Genomic DNA, 22246 nt, shown 5'->3' with positions numbered 1-22246 from the left:
AAACCCTGGGAGCGGGATCGGGAGCAGCCGGGTCACCCCCTGCCCTCACACCTCAGCCACTCGAGGCCACCACTTCCTCACCGGCCTTGGGAATGGGCAAGCAACCAGCTTTGGCCAGGGAATGAATAGGTGCTGAAGTCATTCAGCTTTTCCCAACATTGTTCCAGCTTTGGCTGCGGAGCAGTTCTCCATCTCTCCCTTTTCCGTGTTCCTTCCCCCTCTCCTCTGCGAGCTCCTTTGTTCTCGTGTTTACAGCGGCATCGATTTGCTGTCAGAAAGCAACATGGCCTTGGAGTTTCTGTACACACAGCCCAAACCCAGCCGCCTGGAACCTGCCCCTCTCGCACCCCGACTCGCTGCCACGGGCTGCACTCGGCGTTTCAGATGTCACTGCCCCTTCCTGATCCTCTGGGGGCACCAACCACGGCCCCACACAGAGCCCCAGAGAAACACCTGCTCAGGACCAGCTCCTTCTGCTCCTCTTTCCCATCAGCTCTGACATCTCAAAGCTTTCGGTCATGTTTTCCTCTTGTGATTTGAGGAAATCCCCTCCCTGCTGCCTGAACAAAAGTCTGGGTTGGTTGTGCAGAGTAAGCAGCCCCAGGACTGCTGTCCTCGCTGTTTGCAGAATAGACAGAAAACATGAAAGGACAGAGCATAAACCATCTCCCTCCTGCTCTGCCAAGATGAAATCCAGCTTCTGGGTCTCTCCTAAAGAGCTGAAGGATTGCTGCCAGCCCTGCTAATGCTTTAAACAGAACCATGGGATCCATCTCACCTCACGAGGGCACCTGGGAGAAAAACTGCCAGCGGTCCCCATGATGGGTGCTGCACCAATTTCCATGACCTGTTAAGAATTCCCTGTCTCTCTCAGCTTCCAGCGAGTGTTGCTCCAGGTTTTAGAGCAGCAGCCCTCTGCTCAGATCTATTTATTGCCACCTCACAGCCCTCCAGCCAAACCTCCCATGGCCATTCCCCTGGCATGCGGTAACTCAAGTCCCTTTAGTGGCTTCTCAGAGGGCTGAAATCCCTGTTTTCACTTGGTTCCAGTTTCCAGATCCCCCCTCTTTTCCAACCTCTCTTGCTTTTACCTGCTTTTGTTCAGCTCTCCCATGAAAGGAGGGGTTGGAAAGGGTGACAGGTCTGTAAATATATCGGATTGTCTCTGGGAAAAAAAAAAAAGGTAGAGCAGAAAGAGTGATGGATACACTCTTCCCCTCCTTGCACTTGGGACAGATGAAGGAAGATGGCAGATAATTGCTCTTTATTGTGCCCCGGGTTCACCTTAAGATGAAGGAAGTGATAAGATTTCAATTAATGTCATTTAAGATTCCCTGCAAGCTGTCCTGTTCCTTTCTTGGCTTCTTTCCTCCTCTGAAATCGTGGTCCTCAATGCTGCTTTTGTAACCCCACGGGAGCTCCCTAAATGGGCCACATCCTCACCTGGTGAGCACTGTCAGGGCTTCACCGACAGCAGTGGAGCAATGCTAATTTAGACCAGATGCCAATCCCCCTGCAGCCCCGCTCTGGATTTATTGGAGGGCAGGATAGATAACATACTTCATTATACAAAGCAGGGATCGTTTTCCAGCTTGCCCAAGAATGATCCGAGGAGCTTTTCTAATCAGCTTAAACTGATCAAGATATCCAGGCACGGAAAGCCTGATATGATATCCAGGTTTCTGTGTAAGGCACCTAATACTGAGCTTTCTTGCTTTCCCGAGTCACTGCATCAAATTCTTTGGGATTGCTTCCCTGGAAAAGGAGAATACAGGGAGCTGCAGCCCAGGGAGCTGGCACCCTGTTGAATAACACACAAACACACTGGGGCAGTAGATATTGGTTCTTTTAAAAGGAAAAAAATCAGAAGGACAATATGCTAAAGAAATAAACGGGTGCATGAAGCTGCTGGTGCATAGCAGAAACATTTGAATTTTGATCTCATTTTACCTAAAGCCAGAAGAAAGCACTGAGGTATCCCAGAACAAGCCCCAACATCTTGAAAACGTTTACACCGTTCCCTTCAGATTTTCAAAATGTCTCCTTAGAAATATCTGCTGGCATGCAGTCACAACATCCTCCTCTCTGACTGTGCCGCTCTGGAATAAAGCAGAATTTCCACGTAAAGAACGACTCCCGGCTTCCACAGGCTTCCTAATTCAAATAAATTATACATATGCATTTATGGCTACAAACAGCAGCCAAACCACCCCCCTGCCCCACCAAACATCCACCAAAGCGGCGCAAATAGCTGAAATTCTTTGCCCCCCCTGCAGATACACGAATGTTTATTGTACCCAAGAGCATCCATTTTCGCTCCTCTTCTATATATACACGCATGACGTTTCCATATGTTCTGCAGCTCAGCTCCCTGGTAACATCACACCCTCCAGGGGAGGGGGAGAAGCCTGGAAGCTGTGGGGGGGAACTCAGCGAGAGACCCCGGGTCGGGCGGGAGCAGGGTGGGGAAGAAGAGCTGAGCTGAGATTTTGTGCTTCCTCCTCTCCTCTTCTCTTCCTCCTCCTCAAACACCTGAACCCAGCTCAGTGCTGCCACGACAGAGATGCCACAGCAAACACTGATTTTCCTGTCCATGCCCTGCAGCAGCAAACCTCCCCCTGCTCCTTTTCTTTTTTTTTTTTGGTTTTTGTTTTTTTTTTTTTATTTTTTTTTTGGTACAATAGCCATTCCCAAGGTGTGAAATCTGCAGGAGGGGGTGGGGGACAGGTTGGGGATGGGGTGCTGCCTCTCTGAATACGATTACAGGTTTAAAATGTGTGAAGTCTTTTCAGATTTAATGAACCAGAATGTGACTTTCATTTTGGCTGTGCATATTTTGAACCCTAATATATGTTTATTTAGTCTAATTAATTGGGGTTTTTTTTAATTTTTCCTCTCTGTAAGATACCTGCTCAGCTCTCCCAAGTATTCTGCAGTACCCACACACAACAAAGGCTGTTTCTCTGCAACACACGGGCTGAGACCTCCTCGTTCCTGGGTTCTGCATGGGAGGAGGAGGCTGATTTGAGAAGGAAACACTGCTCTCCAGATTAGAAAGTCATTTTCCCCTCCTGGGTCCATCCTGAGGTGGTGAATTTGCCTGATGTGGGTTGAGCAGGTGCTGTGGCTGGAGATGGAGAAGCCAGACGCGGGGTGAGGAGTTGTGCAGAGATGTGGGATTAAGGAGAGGCAGGGAGAGTGTGAACGCTCTGCACAAGTGACCTCCTCGGAGAAAGGCGGGGATTTACATTTGTCCTCTGTGATTTCAGTCCTCCAGCTCAAGGCAGGAAAATAACACAGCAAAATAAACCAGGAGGAGGAAGCCCTTGAATGCCAGCAACAGATATCAGCGTGGAAGAACCCACTGAGCCACAAGCCTTTGAGGAGCAGGTAGCACAGGCTGCCAGCTTGGAGATGGAAAAGCTGGCACAGCCATGAGGGAAATCCTTCCTAGCAGCTCCAAGACAAAGGGCAATGCCAGCCAGACCAGGGCAGGGGATGGGAATGTTCCACCCAGCCCCTTCTGAGGCACAAAGTGATCAAACAGATGATGTTCAGAGCATATAGACAGTGCACATACAGAGCCTTCCATCTGGGAAATGTTGTTCCTCTGTTCCTGCTTGTTCCTCTAGCTGCCTTTGTCCTGCCAGGTGATCACCTGCTCAAAACCCTTTTTGATTTATCTTTTCCATCGTGCTCTGAACACGATGCAGCACACAAAACCTCAAGTCCTGACCATGAATCCACCCTGCTCAAGTGATCACTTGACCACAGCTAGAAAACCAGGATGATCCATAAACCCTCCCCAAGCAGGGGAAAGCTGCTGACCTGCAGTGAGTATTTGCAAGGCCACATCCCTCCGCTGCTCCCTGCACACCAGGGGCTCAAATCTGAAACCCCCATTGGGCAGTTTCTGATCACATTTTCCTGCCCTCGAAACCCTTCACCCCAAACATCAAACAGGATTTTTTTTTTTTTTTTTTTCCCCTCTACTACGAAAAGTTTTTCAGGACAGGAAAACGGTTTCCTGTCCAGACCAGACACCAGCTTCCTGCAAGCTCTCCAGCAGATCATGTAATCCTACGCCCCTATTTGTAAAACGAAGATGATCGATTGCCTTTGTCTCCTCTACTCAAACGTCCAAGCTGTGGTCCTTAAAACACCCACGTGATCAGGCATAACTCTGCCCTGATCTCACACAGCACTGCAGTAATACTCATAAATAATGGCAGAGTTACGAAAGTAGGATTTACAGTAATGCGTCAGAGCGCAGGATGACAAAATCGCCTGGGTTTACTCTGAATTTACATGAGAATAAACAAGGCCAGACTTTTGCCCTCATTCCGAAGAAGGGCCCCAGGTTGTGTGTCTGTGTTCCATCTCCTCACCCCCACAGCCTCTTACGTGGAATTACATTTATTTTAACATGATGAACTTGGAAATGGAAGTTTCCCCCAGCCACGCAGCCCTGTGGGCTCTGCCCAGAGGTGGCCATGGGTGATGGATGGGGATGTGGTGAGGGTTTTGCTCTGTGACTCAGCCAGAGCAAGTTTTGGGCTGCCCCTACACATCCTCATGCACCCCAACAGCAAGAGAACGCTCAGCACACCTCACTCTCTGGAGAAATCCATATAAACCCACTGAAACCAGCTCTGCTTTGGGAGGACAGAGAACTGAAAGGGTTAACTGGCTGCTTTAGGGATGAGCTCTGGTTACACAGAGAAAATTAAAAAAAAAAACACCACCACATTTTGGACATGGGCCACAAATGCAAATGCTCTGCAAAGTGGAACTGGTGAGGTCAGACCTGGTGCTTCTGGGCTGGTAGGAATGAAATGGTGGAGTCCCCAAGGACCACTGGGCTTTCTGTCTGGGCTGCAGAGCAAGAGCCGTCCTCCAGTGGAGGAAGGAGCTGTGCTGGGCAGGTTGGGGCACTTATTCCTTCCATCCTGCAGCCCTGACACCCTCTCAGCCACCTGAGGCTTCTAGCATGAGCCTGTGCTGGCCCACATGGTACCTGCTGCCTTTCCAGAGGGCAACACCAACGTGTGGAGCTCCAAGGAGCTGCTCCTGACTCACGAGGAGAGCCAGGAGTCACCGCTCTCACCCTGCACCCCACAGGGATTCATGGAAGCCACCATCAGACTGCCAAAATCCCATCATTTTGTTAACTGGACCACTAATCTCCTGGGGCACACCCAGCTCTGACAAAGCACCATGGTGGTGGCCACAGAGAGGGTCCATGAGACACTGCAGAGCCATGGGAGACGATCCACGTGTCCCCATGCTGGGCTGGGGCTGACAAGGGACAGGCTGGGATGACTTCTCAGGAAAAGCAATGAGTAGGAAGAGATGAAAAGAAGAGGCAGCAGCCCCAGGAAGGTTGGAGAGGGGGCTCCATCCTACTCTGAGATGAGCTTTGGCTGCTGGCAAGCAGAGGGCTGGATTTGATCAGCCAGGAGGTGCTTTGCTCCCGTGGGGAGGGGGATGGCTGTGGAAAAGCTGGGTGGTTATGTAAGAAAACCATCCCTGCTGCGGCAGCATCGCCATAGCAAAGGGTTCAGGAGGAGAGGCAGGCAAATCTGCTGAGCTGGCTGTTCCTCTGTCACTCTGACAACCCAAACAGGGACAGCTTTACAGCCAGGGGATGAAACAACCGGGTCCTGCTCAGCTGTACTCTTAAAAATTGATACTTTCTGCTCAAAGACCTCTGCACAGAGCGTGATCCTGATGGATTTTCTCCAGGGCTGGGAACTGAGCTTTCCCACCAGCTGCTCTCCCATCTCCTCCCTCCTGCATGGAATGGTTTGGGTCGGAAAGGATCTTAAACATCACTGTCCATCATGGAGTGGCTGCAGCAGAGAGGAGCTTTCCTCCCTCTGTGTGGGGAAAACTTAACAGAATTCACAGCAGTGATCACAGGTTCACAGAGCCACAGAACGGGATGGGCAGGACCTGGGGGATGGGGCAGGATTCCCGGGATATCTCAGGATCCTGGGATGGGGCCAGACTTGGGCATATCTCATGGACTCCCAAGGATATCTCACAGTTCCCAGAATGGGACCATTCCTGGGGATATCTCACCATTCCTGGGGATATCTCACTATTCCCAGGGATACCTATCCATCTCACCATTCCCGGGAATATCTCCTCATTCCCGGGAATATCCATCTCACCATTCCCGTGAATATCTCACCATTCCCGGGAATATCCATCTCACCATTCCCGTGAATATCCATCTCACCATTCCCGGGAATATCTCAGCATTCCCGGGAATATCCATCTCAGCATTCCCGGGAATATCCACCTCACCATTCCCGGGAATATCTCAGCATTCCCGGGAATATCCATCTCACCATTCCCGGGAATATCCATCTCACCATTCCCGGGAATATCTCACCATTCCCGGGAATATCTCACCATTCCCGGGAATATCTCCTCATTCCCGGGAATATCTCACCATTCCCGGGAATATCTCACCATTCCCGGGAATATCTCACCATTCCCGGGAATATCTCAGCATTCCCGGGAATATCCATCTCACCATTCCCGGGATGGAGCCGGACCCGGGGCCCGCCTCGGGCGCGCGCCCCGCCCCGCCCCTCCCTCCTCTTTGCCCTCCCATTGGCCGGGGGCGCTCGGCCTCAGCCAATCAGCGAGCAGCTTCCGCGCCACGCCCCGGCAACAGGGGCGGCCGCCGGCGGGTTCATCTGAGGTGCGGCGGCGGCCCCGGCGAGCCCGGCCCGGGTCCCGATCCCGATCCTCCCTGTCCCGGCCCCGATCCCCCCTGTCCCGGCCCCGATCCCCCCTGTCCCGGCCCATCCCCGCCGGCCGAGCCCCCAAACCCCCCTCCCGACCGAGCCCCGCCGCCTCTCGCGCTGCCCCGGTACGATAAACCCGCCCCGAGCATCACCCGCCAAGCGCTCAAAGCACCACGAGGTGTTTGCTTTCCGTGACACATGCCTTTCCTGGGGTATTTCATATTGTTGTCTAGTTAATGTACGTCTATATTCAACATACTTCCATGTTTAATTCACTTATACATTCAATACACTTATATAATCAGTATACTTATATATCGAATATACCGACACATTCAATATACTTATACATTGAATATGCCGACATATTCAATATATTTATACATTGAATATGCCGACATATTCAATATATTTATACATTGAATATGCCGACATATTCAATATATTTATATACTCAATATACTTATATATTTAATACACTTATATAATCAATATACATATATATTGAATATACTTATATCCACTCAATATCCCTATATATTGAATTTAGCCCAGCAAAAAAAAAATTAAAAAATTAAACATATATATATTTAATATACAGATGCAGCCTGCTGAGGTTGCAGAGCGAGAGAAGAGATGAAATCCGTTGCCAAAAAGGTCTTAGAAGAGGCTACACGCTGCCTTTCCCACGTAAAGATCAAATCCCTCCACTCCATCTCCTCCTCGCTATCATTTTTAATTAATGAGGGCAGCAATGCCTGCGGATACGGAACCGGGGAGAGAACGCCCTCCCCATCCCGCTGCTGTATTTCCTTTATAAAAAAAAATAAAATAAAAAAGCAGGGAATAATAATAATAATAATAATAAAAAATCATAATCTGCAAAGATTGTAATCGTGCAACAGATCCAGGTGATTGAACAGAACATTTTCATGGTTTTTGCAGGCGCTGTGGACGGCGGGGATGAGGGGGTTACAGCTCGGGGCTGGTCCCTATGATTTATGTAAAACATTTTAGCGCACAGGAAAATAGAGAGCAGAGAAAATCCAATTCCAGATGATTCAAAAGGCACAAAGACAATGGCAGAAAAGGACCAAGTTCAGCTCATTTAAATGCTGTTAATTGTTCATTCCCACAGTGAGATGGTTTCTCCTGCAAATGGGAGAACAAACCCTTTAACGCAGGGTTAGGATTGGGTTGGATTTTTTTTTTAAATTATTATTTTATTAGCACCGTGCCAGCACTGAAGTGAACCCAAATAATCTTAATCACTGAATAGTACTCGCTGATTTACGGCTTTTTTAAAGAAAGAGGGAGAAGAAAAAGGAGGATGATGCCCCACTGGCACAAAGAGCGAGGTTGGAAGTCACTGCAATCCGCGCCCAGACCTCTTGGAGGTCTCGAGCACCGCCAGAAACCCGCAAATGAGGGAAAAAAACCCAACAAAAATAAAAAAAAATATAAAAATCCAACCAAAAAAAAAAAACCAAAAACCCACAAACAAAAAACCAAGAACCCTTCGGAGAGGGAACAAAGTTCCATTTACTGCTCACCGGTGAGGGCTGCAAGGGGAGCGCCTTGGCGTTCTGCTCGAGGCGCTCGCCACTTTATTCCTCCTTTATTTTTGATTTATTTCCCCGGCAGCGGCTCGGGATGGGCGCTGCCAGGGGAGCCCGGAGGCTCTGGCGAGCTGCCCTCGCCCCTCGGAGCCCTGCCTGACGTGGCTATAAAAGGCGAGAGGAGGGAGGAAAAAAAAAGGGCACGATTAGAAGATAAATGCAGCACGTCCAGGGGAGGCACAACCGCGGCTGAAGCCGGCAGGGGACACAGACCTGGCTCTGGTCCCTCCCCAGCCTCTGGTGCCTCCCTCCCCTGGGCGAAAAAAAATCCCTGAGATGCTCGTAGGGATGCGGGTGAGGATTCTCCTCCTACCTCGGCAGCAGTGCCCTGTGTCTGTGCCACCTGCGGGCTTCAGATCCCCACAAAAAGTGATTCAATCCCTGCTCTTCCCCAGCGCTGGCAACACAAAAATGTGAGCGAGGAAAAAGAGGTTTTTCTGCGGGAAAGACAAAAAAAATCCGCACCCGTGGTTGGGAATTGCAGAGGAAAATCAACCCAGCTTGGCAATTCCCTGCCCTCACGCCTCATATCTGGGCTCCCAGAGGAATTCCTGGGCCCAGCCCTGCTCTTGGACCAGCTGAGGGTGCAGCACTGCTGGGACAGGAGTAAAGGATGAGGGTTCTGCTGAAAAGATCCCAAAAATGACAACAACTATATTTTTCCTGCTCTTTTCCTAGTTCATGCTGCCTTTTGGTGTGGCACAAGCTCTTCCCTACCTGGGACTGACTACAACCTGGCTGGAGTCACACTCTGGATGTGCAAGGAAAGGGCGTTTCCCAAGCAGGAATGGCACTGGAAGTGAGGAGCATTATCCCAGCCATATTCCCACTGCACTGCTGCCAGGATAAGCATCCCAGCACGTTTAGGCTATAGCAGAGGTCAAGACTCCAGCTCTTCTCTAAGGATCTGGCCACTTCCTTTAATTTTCCATCCTTCAGTTCCCACAAAATGGAAATACGTTCAATATTTGCAAATCCCGGGGCTCTCTCAGGAATTGCTGTCGTTAAGGGCTCCACACATCACGGGGAAAACATTTGTTTTTGCCATTAGGAGAGCCAGTCCCCCTCAAACTGCAAGGCAACATCTCTGTTGTGTGTGTGCCTGACAGTGTTTCTGCCCCGCTCCAAAGCACGCCGAGGGAAAAACGGGAGCCTTTCACTCCATTTCAATGGACTTTGGAACAGGCCCCTCATGCAATATGCATTCACTCATATAGTGCTGGCAGAAAAGGCTCCTGAATGAGACAAAATATCTAATCAGCTGCATTTACCCCATGCTTCAGTCCCCCACCTGCACCAGGATTATATTTGAGAGCCTGCAAACTGTACCAGAGTTTCCTCTATAGCATCAATCACCACATTTTGCATTTTGCATCGGTGAGGGAAGCAATTTATAATTCGAGGCGGCTTCGAGTTAGGAAGCAACTGATTACAGCAGGAGAAGTCTGTGGCTCCCCTGAATATTCCAAACCCCACGGCTCCTGTGTGGGTTTGAATGGTGCAGCATTAAAATGGCTGGAGGTAGGAAAATCTTCCAGGGAGAGTTGTGGTGGATTTGGAGATCCTTATGAATGGAAATGTCATCTCCAGTACGTACATTCCACTTCTTGGGAGTGGAAATGTGCTTTTTAAAAATCTCCAAGTTGCTTCAGTCCTATGGGGGGAGGTCTTTTTTTTGTTTTTGTTTTTATTTGAAGGAGACACAGATCTGAACAACAAAGCAGAGCTGGGAGTATCTGGAAGAGATGCAAGCTTGGGATTTTTCCAGGTAGAAATTACATTCCCTCCATGCTGAAACCAGCACAATTTGAGGAAAATTTTGGTGTGGTGGGTGTCAAACTTAAGCAGGGTTTCGTGCTTCTGTTTCTATTCCACATTTTCCATGCTGACCTTGACAGAAAGTATGTTTATTAAATTTGTGGACAACACAGAGCTGGGAGAGCCCTGCCAGCATGGTAAGGTCAGAATCAGCCTTCAAAATTATCTGGATAAATTGAGAAATCGTCTGAAATAACTGGCTGAAATCCAACAGGGATAGAAGTACGGGATATTGGACAGAGGCAGGAATATTCCAAAGGATAAATAAGACCCAGGGTGATTATGAGCTCGGCAGAAAGGGACCCAGCAGTGTGTCCTTCTCCTCAGGGAAGGAGGGTACTCACATCCTGGGACCATGATGGACAAGGAAAGCTGGATGTGACACAATGAACAGGGATAAATTCAAATTTAAGCCAAGATTTGGTGCCACCATGCAGATTGGGGAAATTCTTCCTTTGCTGAACCAAATCTTGTTTGTCTTTGCTTGTTGGGTGGGGTTTTTTTCCACAAATGAGCCAAGAAAAGCCAAGACTGTGACAAACTACAGAGCAATTCCCTTTCTATGTCAACACAGAGGGCTCCAGTAGCTTTGTCCCCACTGGGAATTCAGTGCCCTGAGTTTAGATCCCTTTCTGCCTCCTGAAATTCCTGCCTGAGCTGATCCAGGCTATTGCCAACCTCCTGCTGCAGAGCTGTGCAAAGGTGTGGGGGCCTCCTCCCTGCTCAAGTCATTTCCCCCATGGAAATTGGGGTAATTGCTATTTTACAGGTGCTGTGCTGCTGCTTGAAAAATGCTCAAGGAGCCAGAATGCTCTCAAAAAAAAGTAATTAAAAATATTCAACCACAAAGCTGCATTTGCTGGGGGTTAAAGCATCTTCTGGCACTTGGAGGGTTGATGATTATTTTTCCTACCGTGCCACCAGCTCTGCAGATATCTTGGGCTTCTCTCACACCCATTTCCCTCATCCCTAGAGGAGGCACCACACCACCAGCCCAGTCCCTAATGAGAAAAATACCCTTTGAGTGCAGGGTTTATCCTTCCCCATCGCTAATTATCCTCATTTAGTAGCAGATCACCTCAGCATTTCTGCTTTCTCCTCTGCAGGGTAAAACCCCCACTTATAAACACATACAAAGTTTATTTTCCCTGGCAGGTTCAGACAGAATTTTAGGATTTTTAGGTAATCATTCAGGGATGCCACTTCCAGGAGGGCAGGGAATGCTTCCCTCTGCCTTTATTTCCAAGGAAAACTTGTGCTGCCCCAACATGAGGCCTTTGTGGGCACTGGTACTGCAGAAATAAAGCACAAAAATGGCAAATTCCTAATAAATTCAACCAAGTATCCAAGAACTGCACTCCCACTTTCCTGTTCCATGGCTTTGGGGGCCAAATTAATGTGAAATCTGTTTTTTCTCAAGGCATCACCATCACCTCAGAAGTGAAATACCACAAGGAGATCATAAATGTGTCCTTGAGGTGTAAAAGAAAGGCAGTGAAAAATATGAGCACAAATAAAACCACTGGCTCGGGCTGCACACCCTGAATATTGATATTTTTTCCCAAAAGAGTGTCTTTCTTTCAGGCTGAAGGATATATTGCTTTATAGATAATTGTTAACCTGACACTGACTGATAAAAGTGATCATGACTTGGGGGCTGTTCTCTTCCACAGAAAATAATAGTAATACTACTACAACTACTACTACTACTACTACTACTACTACTACTACTACTACTACTACTATTATTAATAATAAAAATAAAATAATAATAATAATAATAATAACAACAACAACAACAACAACAACAACAACAACAACAACAACAATAATAATAATAATAATAATAATAATAATAATAATAATAATAATAATAATGAAAAATCACTGGCAGTTTTCCCAGGGGAAATCCTGCCACTTTGTCCACCTAGGATTCACACCCAGCTTGTGCACCTGGATTTTCTGGGCACGCTGAGATCCAGCAGTTCTGGAATCAGTGGCCACCTCCACCCCACCTGCAGCAGCCACAGCTGAGCTGGAGCTCAGGTTCTCCAAGCCAAAAGTGACTCCAAGTCAAATTTCTGGGAACACTCTGGTGTTTCCTGGGGTGGAGAATCCTTGTTTCCTCCCAGATCAATTTTCCATCAGCAGACCTGGTGTGTGATTGCTGGTGTCTCACCTCTGCTCTGCTTGGAGCCAGGAGGGCTTAAATCACTTATCCAATGATTCTGGCTGAGAATCACAAAATAAACTGGACTGGCCTCCCCTCCTTTGCTGGGCTGTTGTGTTAGACCAGTTAAAAATTACAGAGATTTTCCCCCTTTTTAAAATCTGCCCTGCTTGGGGTTGCTTTTATTGTTTCTCACCGAGAACTTTGTTCAGAGCGCGTTGTTTGGGAAGCCCAGCCTGCCAAAACCCAAACTGCCCCTGCAACTCCATCCTTTGTGCCTGTGCAGGGTGGGACAAGGAGGATCAGACAGGCTTAATGGCAAATTAATCATCATTATCATAACAGGCCCCAGCCACAGCAAGCACAATCCAAATGATTCCGAGGGCTGCGCTCCTCCTGAAGTCACCGCTCCTTATTTAATGGCACAGGGAGAGCCAGGAGCATAAAAAGCACAAAATCCTCAGGATTAACTCCTTCAAACTCCACGTGGATGGAAGCACTGCCCACTCTGGGATTTGTCCCTGAGAGAGGCAAAAAAAACCCCAAAATGTTGAATTCTGTGCCCAAATTTCCACCTGGCTGGGTGTAAATGGGGTGGGTGACCACTGAGCTGGGAGAGCTCTCAAAGGAAAAACTCTGGATTTTATTATTTTTTTTTTCCCCATGCTTTTTCTCACAGAATAATAAAAATAATAAAAAAAAACCCCCACAACCAAACCAAAAAACCAACAAGTGCCAGAGCCTGGCCCGAGTTTGTGTGTCCCCACTATTCATTAGTGATTACATGCCCCCCGAACACCTGCGAGAGCAGCTCATAAAGCACGCATTCATGGGCCCTGGCAGCACCAGCATGGGAACTGCAGGCTACAGGGCGACAGTCATTGTAACTCCAGATAAAAACATTCTCTCACCCAGCCCTCTGAAAATAGAAGCTGGCTGCGATTTCAGTTCGGCACCACAGGGTATTTTTTTTTTTTTAAAAAATAATAAAATAAAATAAAAAGAAGGGTTACTTCACCTCGGTCGCTTTTAAAGTCAGTTAAGTGCGTGGCTGGGGTGCTGTTGGTGCAGCAGCAGCCTCTGCCACACAGCAGGGACAAATCACAGGGTCCCCAAGTGTTTTCTTGCTGGAGCATCTGGCAACGGTGCCATTTCATCCCTTGCACTTCCCATTTATTCCCCCTCCTGCCCACAGCAGCTCTGACAGTGTCAGGGTGGTCAGCAGAGAGAGGCACTGCCTTCAGGGGTCCCACTGGAACTATCAAAACACTCCAAGAAAATAAAAAGATCATTAAAAGAAAGGAAAGAAAAAAAAAAATAAAAGCACCCACAAGCCTTAAATGAAAAGGTAGGAATCCTGGCAGTGAAGTGTTGGAGCACAATGGTGCCTCACATTGGGGCAGGGTGTGCTGAGAGGGGTTGGGTGCTGCCAGGGACTGGCCCCAAAAGGGTCTCCAGGTGGCCAAAATGCTGTCAGGACTTCCAGGTGCTCACTGGAGGTGAGCAGGTCCACATCCCACCCACCCTCACTGCAAACACAAATCTCATCAGAGATGCAGGGAATGTCACTGCCAGGGCAGGGGGAGCCCTGGGTTCCCATGTTTAGCTGATATGCCACAGAAAAAGCCCAATTTTGAGGATCTTGTGAGTCAGCTCCTTCCAAAAGCAGCAAAAGGGAGCTGAAGTGGTTTCAGGAGTGACACAGCAATGGGGCAGGGAGGGTCTCTGCTGGCACTGAGATCTGGGGTGAATGCAGCACCCTGAGCACGGGGATGTGTTCCCAACCCAGGAGAGCTGCAAGTGCAGCACAGACGGGGCTGGACCCCCTCTGCTGGACACAGAGCCAGCCCTGGAGCTCAGGCTCCATGTGAAACATCCCTGCTGAGCCTCCTGCACTGGGCCAATGGAGAAAAACGAGATGAGGAATTGTTCTCTGCAGCCTTCGCCTTCAGCCACACCGAGCTGCTCACACAGGAGCAGAGAGAAACTCTGCTGAAATGCTTTTATTTGCTGCTGACGCCTCAGGGGTGAGGGAGAGGCTGCCAAAAGAGCTGGTGACACTGCCCAAAGCTGCAAAATGAGCAGCAGAAGCGACAGCAAGGGACACCTGGATGTGTCAGTGGGACTGGAGCTGGGCTCTTGCATCACTGCTTACACCAGAGCAACGACCAAGGAAGGTGACTCAGGACAGGTGACCACATCTCCTGGGTGGGAACACGCCTCTGCTGGCTCATCCAGCATCTCTGTGAGGTGTCAGGTCTTTCCAGATCATCCCCTGCCCAGGGTGAACCCTAAAGCTGACAAAGTACTCAGCACATCCTCATTTCTTAACTCAGATCCTCCTACCACAAAAATGCCACCTGCGCAAAACCCAGCGCTAAAAACCTGGGAGATCCAAAAAGTCCCCCTGTGCTGAGCCCCAGACTGACAGGAGATGTTTTAACATTTATGATTCTCGAGGATATGTCGAAAACAACTGCATATTTAAAAACCTGTTCAAAGATTTGCTTGACACAGATTTCCCAAGCAGCCAACCTGGGGTTCACCTCATGTAAATTTTATTCCCCTAAAAAATTAAATGTCTAGTCTGAAGGAGCTATTCAAACCCCCTCTCTAAGCAGTGGAGAGGCATCACTGCCTCCTGAGGGTTGCTTCTCCCATCCCATGTCCCTCTAACCATGGGATTATAGCAGGAAGCAGCAGTGGGAGCATGTCAGGAGCACTGCAGTTAAACCCCAATTCAAGAGCGGCACCAGAGGGATTTTCATGGTTGCACAGAGGGCAGAAAAGCTCATTTTTCACCTCAAAAGGGAGAGGAAAACCAAGGCCTGACAATGTCTTTCTGGAGCAGTGAGTAGTGGAGGGAAGCCATCCCAGTTAATTCTCCTCTAACCTTTCCAGAAGGATCCACACCGAGCTCGGAGCGGCTGCTGGAGCCAGGGAGATGCTGGATGCACCTGCCTCTGCTCACGTGGCCTCTTCCCGAGCATCCCAGACCATCCCAGCCCTTCCAGGCTCCTCTGCACATCCCCAAGAGCCCCCAGGCTGTGGTGGGACACTCCTGCTCCCAGACTGGCTGGAAACAGTGGCCTTGGGATCACCCCTGGCTCCACTGGCCTCGCATCCCCAAGGTCTGGCCTTTGGGATTGTCCCTGTGACTTTGAGGATTTGGGAAAGCTGCAGGAGCACAGCCAGGCACAGTGACCTGGATTTCAGAGCAGGGTCCTTTTGCAGGATGGGCAGGAGGGCTCCAGCCACAAAGCTGGAGACTCCAAGGTCGGTGCTTTACATCCCACATCCCGAGCTGCCACAAAATCCCACCATTTCCACCCTTTTGCTATTCAAGAAAGTGAAGAAAATACCATCTTCTTTCAAAGAAGGGAAAAAAAGGAAAGGAAAATATGCAGCAAACTCTCCTGTGTGTGTTTTTTGACTTAGTAATATCTGTAGCCAATTTTCCCAAGAGACACAAACAAACACATGCCGAACCAGAATATCAATGAGGGCTTTTTTAGAGCAGGCACATTAAAATGCAAAACAGGAGATAATGAGATAAAGCAGCGACTTACAGGTTCCTTAATTCCAGATTTTTAAAGTAGCTCGAGGAAGGGAACAGCGCTGGAGCTGGTAGAGGGCAGCTCGAGGGGCTGGAGGAGCGACTGAGGGCAGGAAAGAGGAGCAGAGAGAGGAAGGGGGATCAGGGAGCCCGGGTGAGGCAGGATAGAGCGTTCAGCAGCTCTGAGATTGGGCCCTCCTCTGAGGGATGATGTTCTGCACCTGAGTGCCCTGGGTTTGGGGGGACAGCTCAGCACAGGGAGCTGGGAAGAAGGAGAAGAAGCTCAGAGGATGAAGCACCCTCACCCCCAGATTAATGTTCTTCAATATGAGCTGCAACACATAAAAATCACTCTGGCATAGGAGGGGAGCCCGAGAAGGGGGCAGAGCACCCTCCTGCACACACACACCGTGGGGTGGTGGGTGAATCTGGGCTCTGGGACAAACCCGAGCTCAGCTGACAATGTCAGAGGCTTTGCTGGACTCAGCAGAGCCGTGCTGAGCAGCAGAAAGGTGGTTTTGTTCCTCCTTTCAGAGCTCCAGCCCTGCTGAATAACAGCTCCGTGTTTTCCCACCCGTCTGCCTCGCCCGCGCTCCCGCAGCCCCGTAGGTGACACTGGAAAATTCGGGGTCACTTTGAGGAGGTGACATTTTGGATGCCGGTGCCAAAAAGATCATGAAAGGAAAATGAAAAGAAGAATGAATGAGAGGAAATGGAGAGAGGGGGAAAAGTATAAGAAAGAGCCATTATTTAACCAGACCTGGCCAAGGGTAAAGGTTTTAATTCTTTCCAAGTGCCATATGTGGTTGCCTGTGGGGGAAAGGCAAAGCCATATTTATCTGACTGAACCAATAATTCATATCTGTTTCAGAAGCCGACTTTGGTGGATTGTAGATCTACAGCTGTTCCTAGTCTAGGTCCAGACTTTCCCGGTGGGAATCACTGTAGCAACACGTCTGACTTATAGGATTCATATGGAGGGGGATAGGAGACCCAGAACTGTAAATTCAAACCGTGTGTACATTACTTCTATGTATTCAATTCAAAAGCATTTAGGGCTTTTCAAAACAGTCCTTTCACTACAGGAAAACTCCCCCACACTCACAATTTAAAGGAAACAGAGCTTTCATGTTTACCCTTCCTGTTTCTTGTAGGAGGTCTTGAAATAAAGGTAAGAATGCAAAGCCGTTTTATATTTTTCCAATAAAATTTGGAGCAGTTGCCCTGGTGGATGTGTGTGTGTGTGTGTGTGTGTGTGTGTGTGTGGAGGGGGATGGTGGATGTGTTACTGGGGAATAAATCACAGTGTCAGGATTAAACAAAGAAGGCTCAAGAAATACTTTGACTTTCCACTGGTTTGGGTTGGAAAAGAGCATTAAAGATCATCTCATTTCAACCCCCTTTCCATGGGCAGGGGCACCTTCTGCTATCCCAGGTGGCTCCAAGGCCTCTCCAACCTGCCTTGGACACTTTCAGGGATGGGGAGTCCACAACTCTCCGGTCAACATGTTCCAGAACCTCTCCACACTCACAGGGAAAAAATTTCCTTCCAATATCCCACCTGTGCCAGCCCTCTGGGAGTGGGAAGCTGCTCCCTGTGTCCTGTCCCTCCATCTCTTGTTCCCTCTCCAGCAATCCTGGAGCCCCTTGTGGTACTCTTGACCCAGGGGGTGGATGGTGGTAGAAAAAGCCAGGGAATACTTTTAACTGAGTTTTTGGGCAAGAAAAATGTCCTGTTATGTTTCCTAAAAGAGGTTTTCATCCGGAATACAGTCATTTCAAACCCTGCTCTCAATGGCCTTATTGGTAAATTGGAGCTGACAGAAAACTGCTTCTCTCTGAATTTCCCTGGCTGAGGTGTCAGGATGTGCTGGGTGATAGATGGGACAGACAGTGACAACTCACAGCCATTCCTGGCTCATTCCAAAGGCTTTCCTGCCTCTCCTTGGGAAGGCTGCATGGAGGGAAAAGCCCAGCCAAGGCAGAGTTGGGAACAGCAGCTCTCAGCACCCAAACCAAGCTGCAGGTGCTGGACCACACACCCAATTCCCAGGACCAAAGCATCTGTCTCTCATGGGATGCTGCAGAGACGGACCAGAGGTGGGAGCTGAAGAGGTCCAACAACACCATGGGCCACTGAAAAGCTGTTTCACACCAGTTTTACTGGCATATTTGAGGGTATTTTAAGAATAAGGAGCAATGCTGCATGGAAAACTGCCTGCTCTGGCTGTGGCTTCCACTTCACCTGGGCCAAAAACAGGGAGCCATCACCTGAACACTCTTCTCTCTGCACAGAAACCCTCAAAAGCTGCCAGCTACCTCTTTCCATCCTTCCCTCTCTGTTTCCTGCTCAGCAGCATCTTTGCTAAATGCATTCCAGCAATATTTTGTTGGGTTTGGGCTCTAGAGTTTGGAGATTTGAGATCTCCTCCAGCAATTTTACAAACAATTCTGGCAGAGGGCTGGAAAAATCACCTTTATGTTCTTGAGATGGGAGGTTCCTGTAGGACAGGGAATCCAACCACAGCAGCCAGCATCTCTCCCTCGTGTTGAACCTGGAGAGAAGCCCCCTAAAGTCCCCAGGGAAGGTTTTAAACTGGTTCCACTGGGCATACTGGACCCACAAGTGCAGCAGCCTGGCATCAATACCACCCCCTTCTGAATTTTCAGGGATCTCCTCACTTCTCCCAGGTCTGCTGCCCTCAAAGGCCTCTGCAGAGCAGGGCAGGGGATCTGCCCCAGAGCGTCTCCAGCCCATGCTGGCTGGAGCCATGCTGCAAATTAAAAAAAAAAAAGGGATTAAATGGTTTCCTTTCCCTCTCTGGGCTCAGCTATTCCCCACCCCCCTCCAAGGCTGGCCCTGGAAGGGGTTTTTGCCTTTTCTCAGGTGATGGGGGAGGGATCCAGCGCTGGACCCAGAGGCCCCAAACCCCGCTCTGACTTTGCTGCCTGAAGCACAGAGCTCTCAGAAAACACAGATGAAAGGGAAGCTGGGGGAGGGCTCCAGACTGGGAGAAACAACCCTCGTGGCAGGTCCTTTGGCAGGGGTCAGGCTGCAGGACACAGAGGAGATATATTAAAAGGGGAAGCTGAAGGAATCTAAATAATCAGGCTCCCCACTGGATAATGCCTTGACAAGAGGAGATGCTGCGGGAGCCAACGAAAACTGACTCGCACAGAGGGGCAGAAAAGTAAAAACTCCCTGCACAGAGGGGCTGGGGCTGGCCATGGAGACCTGGGGGGCACGGGGGAAGGGCTGAAAGCTGGAAGGAAATTAAATAATAGCCTGAAATTCCCAGGTGAAGAACAATGGAATTGAAAACAGAAAAGGCCCCCGAGAGATAAACAAATCAGGATGGAGAGGCCAAGAGCAGAGAGAAAGACCTGGGGGCTGAATTCTGCACCCTGTCCTGCCATCCCACCTGGGCTGGAATGCCCTGCCAGGCACCCCACAAGATATGGGGAGGTCCTAAGTGCCTGCCCTGGAAGTTCTTACAACCTAAACCAGCAAAGCCACATGAAAATATATCAGTTATCCCTATTTACCTGAGGCACACAGAGATTAAACCCAATTCTCATGCCCTAAGAGTCTCTTTTACGCTCTGTTTTTTCTAAAAAGACTTTTCAGAGGCTAAAGAATGCCCCTACTTGCACTGGGGAAAGCCAGCACAGCCCCATGGAGAGTTTGCTGCAAGACAAGGAATTAAATCCATGCTTGAGAATCCCAGGGAAGAATCCTGGATGTGCAAGGCATTCAAGAGCCATATTTCATGGAATATCCATCAGGAAACAACCTGGGAGACAGAAATGCATGGAACAACTCTGAATAACTTCTGACACAGGTGCTCCAAACTGCTGGAGCCTCGCTGGCTGTGACAGATGTGTTTTGATTGAGGACATGGTCCTTGGAGGGTGGGAAATTATTGACTTGGAACCAAGCAGATTTTTTTGTTTTGTTTTGTTTTCTTTTTTGGCAATTCTGTTGTGTTTTAAAATATTCATGGGCGAGCCCTGAAAGCACTTTACCAATAAGCATTAATATTCCCAGAGGAGAAACTGAGGCTTGGGGAGTGGGAGTTGCTGCACCACGATGCAAGAGCAAGGCAAAGAACTCAGAGAGCTTCCACAGGGTTTCCTTGTCCCCACAGCACCCACACCATGTCCTGCTGGAATTCACCCTCTGCACTCATCCTGAACCTGCCAGCTCTGCTGAATTCCCTGCAAGTGGAAAAACATAGGAAGTAAAGAGGAAAAATCTGAATTTTCAGCTCCAGCCGAAAACTGTTCCCTAAAATCGAATCCCCTTTCACACCCTGCGTTCTTCCAGCACCAGCCCAGTTTGTGTTCAAAAGCTTTTTCTATTTCCTTTTCCAGTGCCACATGCTGCTGTGTCAACATAATCCAGGGTCTTCCTAAACAAAGGAATGTGTGTCTAGAAAGCATCCACAGGGAATGACGGCCAGAACCCCACCAGCAGGGGAGAAAAAGAGGTCCCACGCTCCTTTTCATGGTGCAGCTTAAAAGCTGGGAGTAGGCAGCACCTAACACCAGGTTTCTGCTGCAGGATGGGTGAGGTCTGACGCCCTGGAGGTTCTTCCACGAGCCCAAGGACTGTCCCTGCACAGGGGAGCTCATTTTTGTCCTTCTCTCTGCCCCTCGGGCAGGTATGAGCAGCTAAAGGTGTGCAAGGATGGGTTTGAATTCCCCCTGTGCCCATCAACCACAGCCACAAAGAACCAGGAGAGGCAAGAGACCCCGCTCTGGTCCCAGCCCTGCTCCCAACTTGTCATTTCATCTTGGCCAAGGCACTTCCTCTGCCTTGTTGACTTAACTCAAGCTGGCTCTGAGGCTGCAGCCAAAAAGGTTTTCATCAGAAAATATGGTTCAGAGGGGAACATATGACCTGCAGCTGAGCTCTGTCGGGGTGTGAGACCATTGGATTGCACAGTGGCATACCAGACCTCCTCATTTCCATGTAGGATTGATTCAGAGCACTGCCAAGGATCTGCAGGAAGCATATGCATTTGTTTAACATGGTGGGAGCACTAGGAGGAAGCTCAGGAAACATCGAGCCTTGTTGCAAGAAACCCTGCCCCTGGAAGCTCAGGAGAACGGCCCAGGATGAGCCAGGATGGAGATCTTTTCCCCAGGTGCCCTGTGGGACATTGTAAAGGAGAAGTGAAGCCAAAATAGCATCCCTGATATCAAGGTGACCCCCACCTTTCCTGCCTCGCCCATCACTGGAGAGCCAAGCCAAGCAGAGGGACGAGGATGTGCCTTCTACCCTGGCAGTGCCCTCTCCATCTGCATTTTCACTTCCTCAACTTCTCTTTATTTAAGTCCAGCATGGTTTTTAGGTGACACAGCTGACCTCTGAACTGGAAGCTCGGTGCAATTTGCCTCTGTCAGGAGAGCAAGGGAAGCCTCTTTACCCTGCTCAGACCCGCCAGACTTCCCTCACGAGGACTTGGCCCCTTCATTTAGAAGAAATCCTAAATATTTGTTTTAATTGCAAAATGGATCCTCATAAACCAGCAGGCCTGTGTGCTATCAGGCTTTGGATTGCAGCAAGCCTGGCATGTGGGCTCATGAGGCAGATGGTCAGGGAAAAGCACCTTGGCACAGCCTTCCCTGGCATCTCTCAGACAAAGGGCTGCACCGGGGACGAGGATTTTATCTTTCATCGTCCCTTTCCAAAGGCTGCATCCAGCAGGGTGCTAAGCTTCTGTCAGTCTCTGTCAGCCCTTCACTCCCAATGTCTTTCTCCCCACAGTCTGGCTGCTGGGGGAGTGAGGGCTCTTGGCAAAAGCCAAGCCTGGGTCTGTTTTCTGAGCCGTGGGCGAGGCACCAGCTCTGTCTGCACCCCCAGCCTCTTCCCAGCTCCTTCTGCTGGAGGTTTTGACTGTCTCCATCCAAAGAGTGCCCAGGCACACCCCTCAAAACTCAGATTGTCACAAGTATTTAACCCTGGCTGACTCTGATCCCACATTCAGTGTTTTAGAACTCCCCAAAGGAACATTTCTCACTTATTGTTGGGGACAGTGGTGGGGCTCAGCACTGGGGCAGCTCTGCTCCTCCAGGGGAGGGGAATGCCCTGCCCAGGAATTCCAGATGTTTTCCTCTCCCTCAAACTCCCAGGAATGAGCTGCTGCTGTTCCATACCTCCCATGGGGACAGAGGAACCAGGAGAGGGTTTCTCTTGCAGCCTGGAGCAGGAGCACTGATGAGGACTGGCTTCCTGCAAGCACAGGCTGGGCAGCCTGTGAAAGTCTGAATGAAAATTCTCCCTCTATTTAAACTCTTTGAGAGATGAGTTGAGGAA

General features: G+C 49.4%; 1 long non-coding RNA gene across 1 annotated transcript; it reads right to left on the bottom strand.

Moving 5' to 3' along the window:
- Positions 1–1828: 1828 nt before the first annotated feature.
- Positions 1829–2519, bottom strand: LOC147649482 (uncharacterized). The gene is made up of 2 exons (XR_015278908.1): positions 2298–2519; positions 1829–2099 (listed from the first exon to the last, which is right to left on the bottom strand). It is a non-coding gene; the product is annotated as an uncharacterized LOC147649482 (long non-coding RNA).
- Positions 2520–22246: the final 19727 nt, after the last annotated feature.

The sequence above is a fragment of the Cyanistes caeruleus genome, chromosome 23 (assembly GCF_971803275.1).
Source record: "Cyanistes caeruleus chromosome 23, bCyaCae1.hap1.1, whole genome shotgun sequence".
Classification (NCBI taxonomy): domain Eukaryota; kingdom Metazoa; phylum Chordata; class Aves; order Passeriformes; family Paridae; genus Cyanistes; species Cyanistes caeruleus.
Note: the sequence above shows the minus strand (reverse complement) of the source record. Positions and strands in the feature narration are given on the sequence as shown.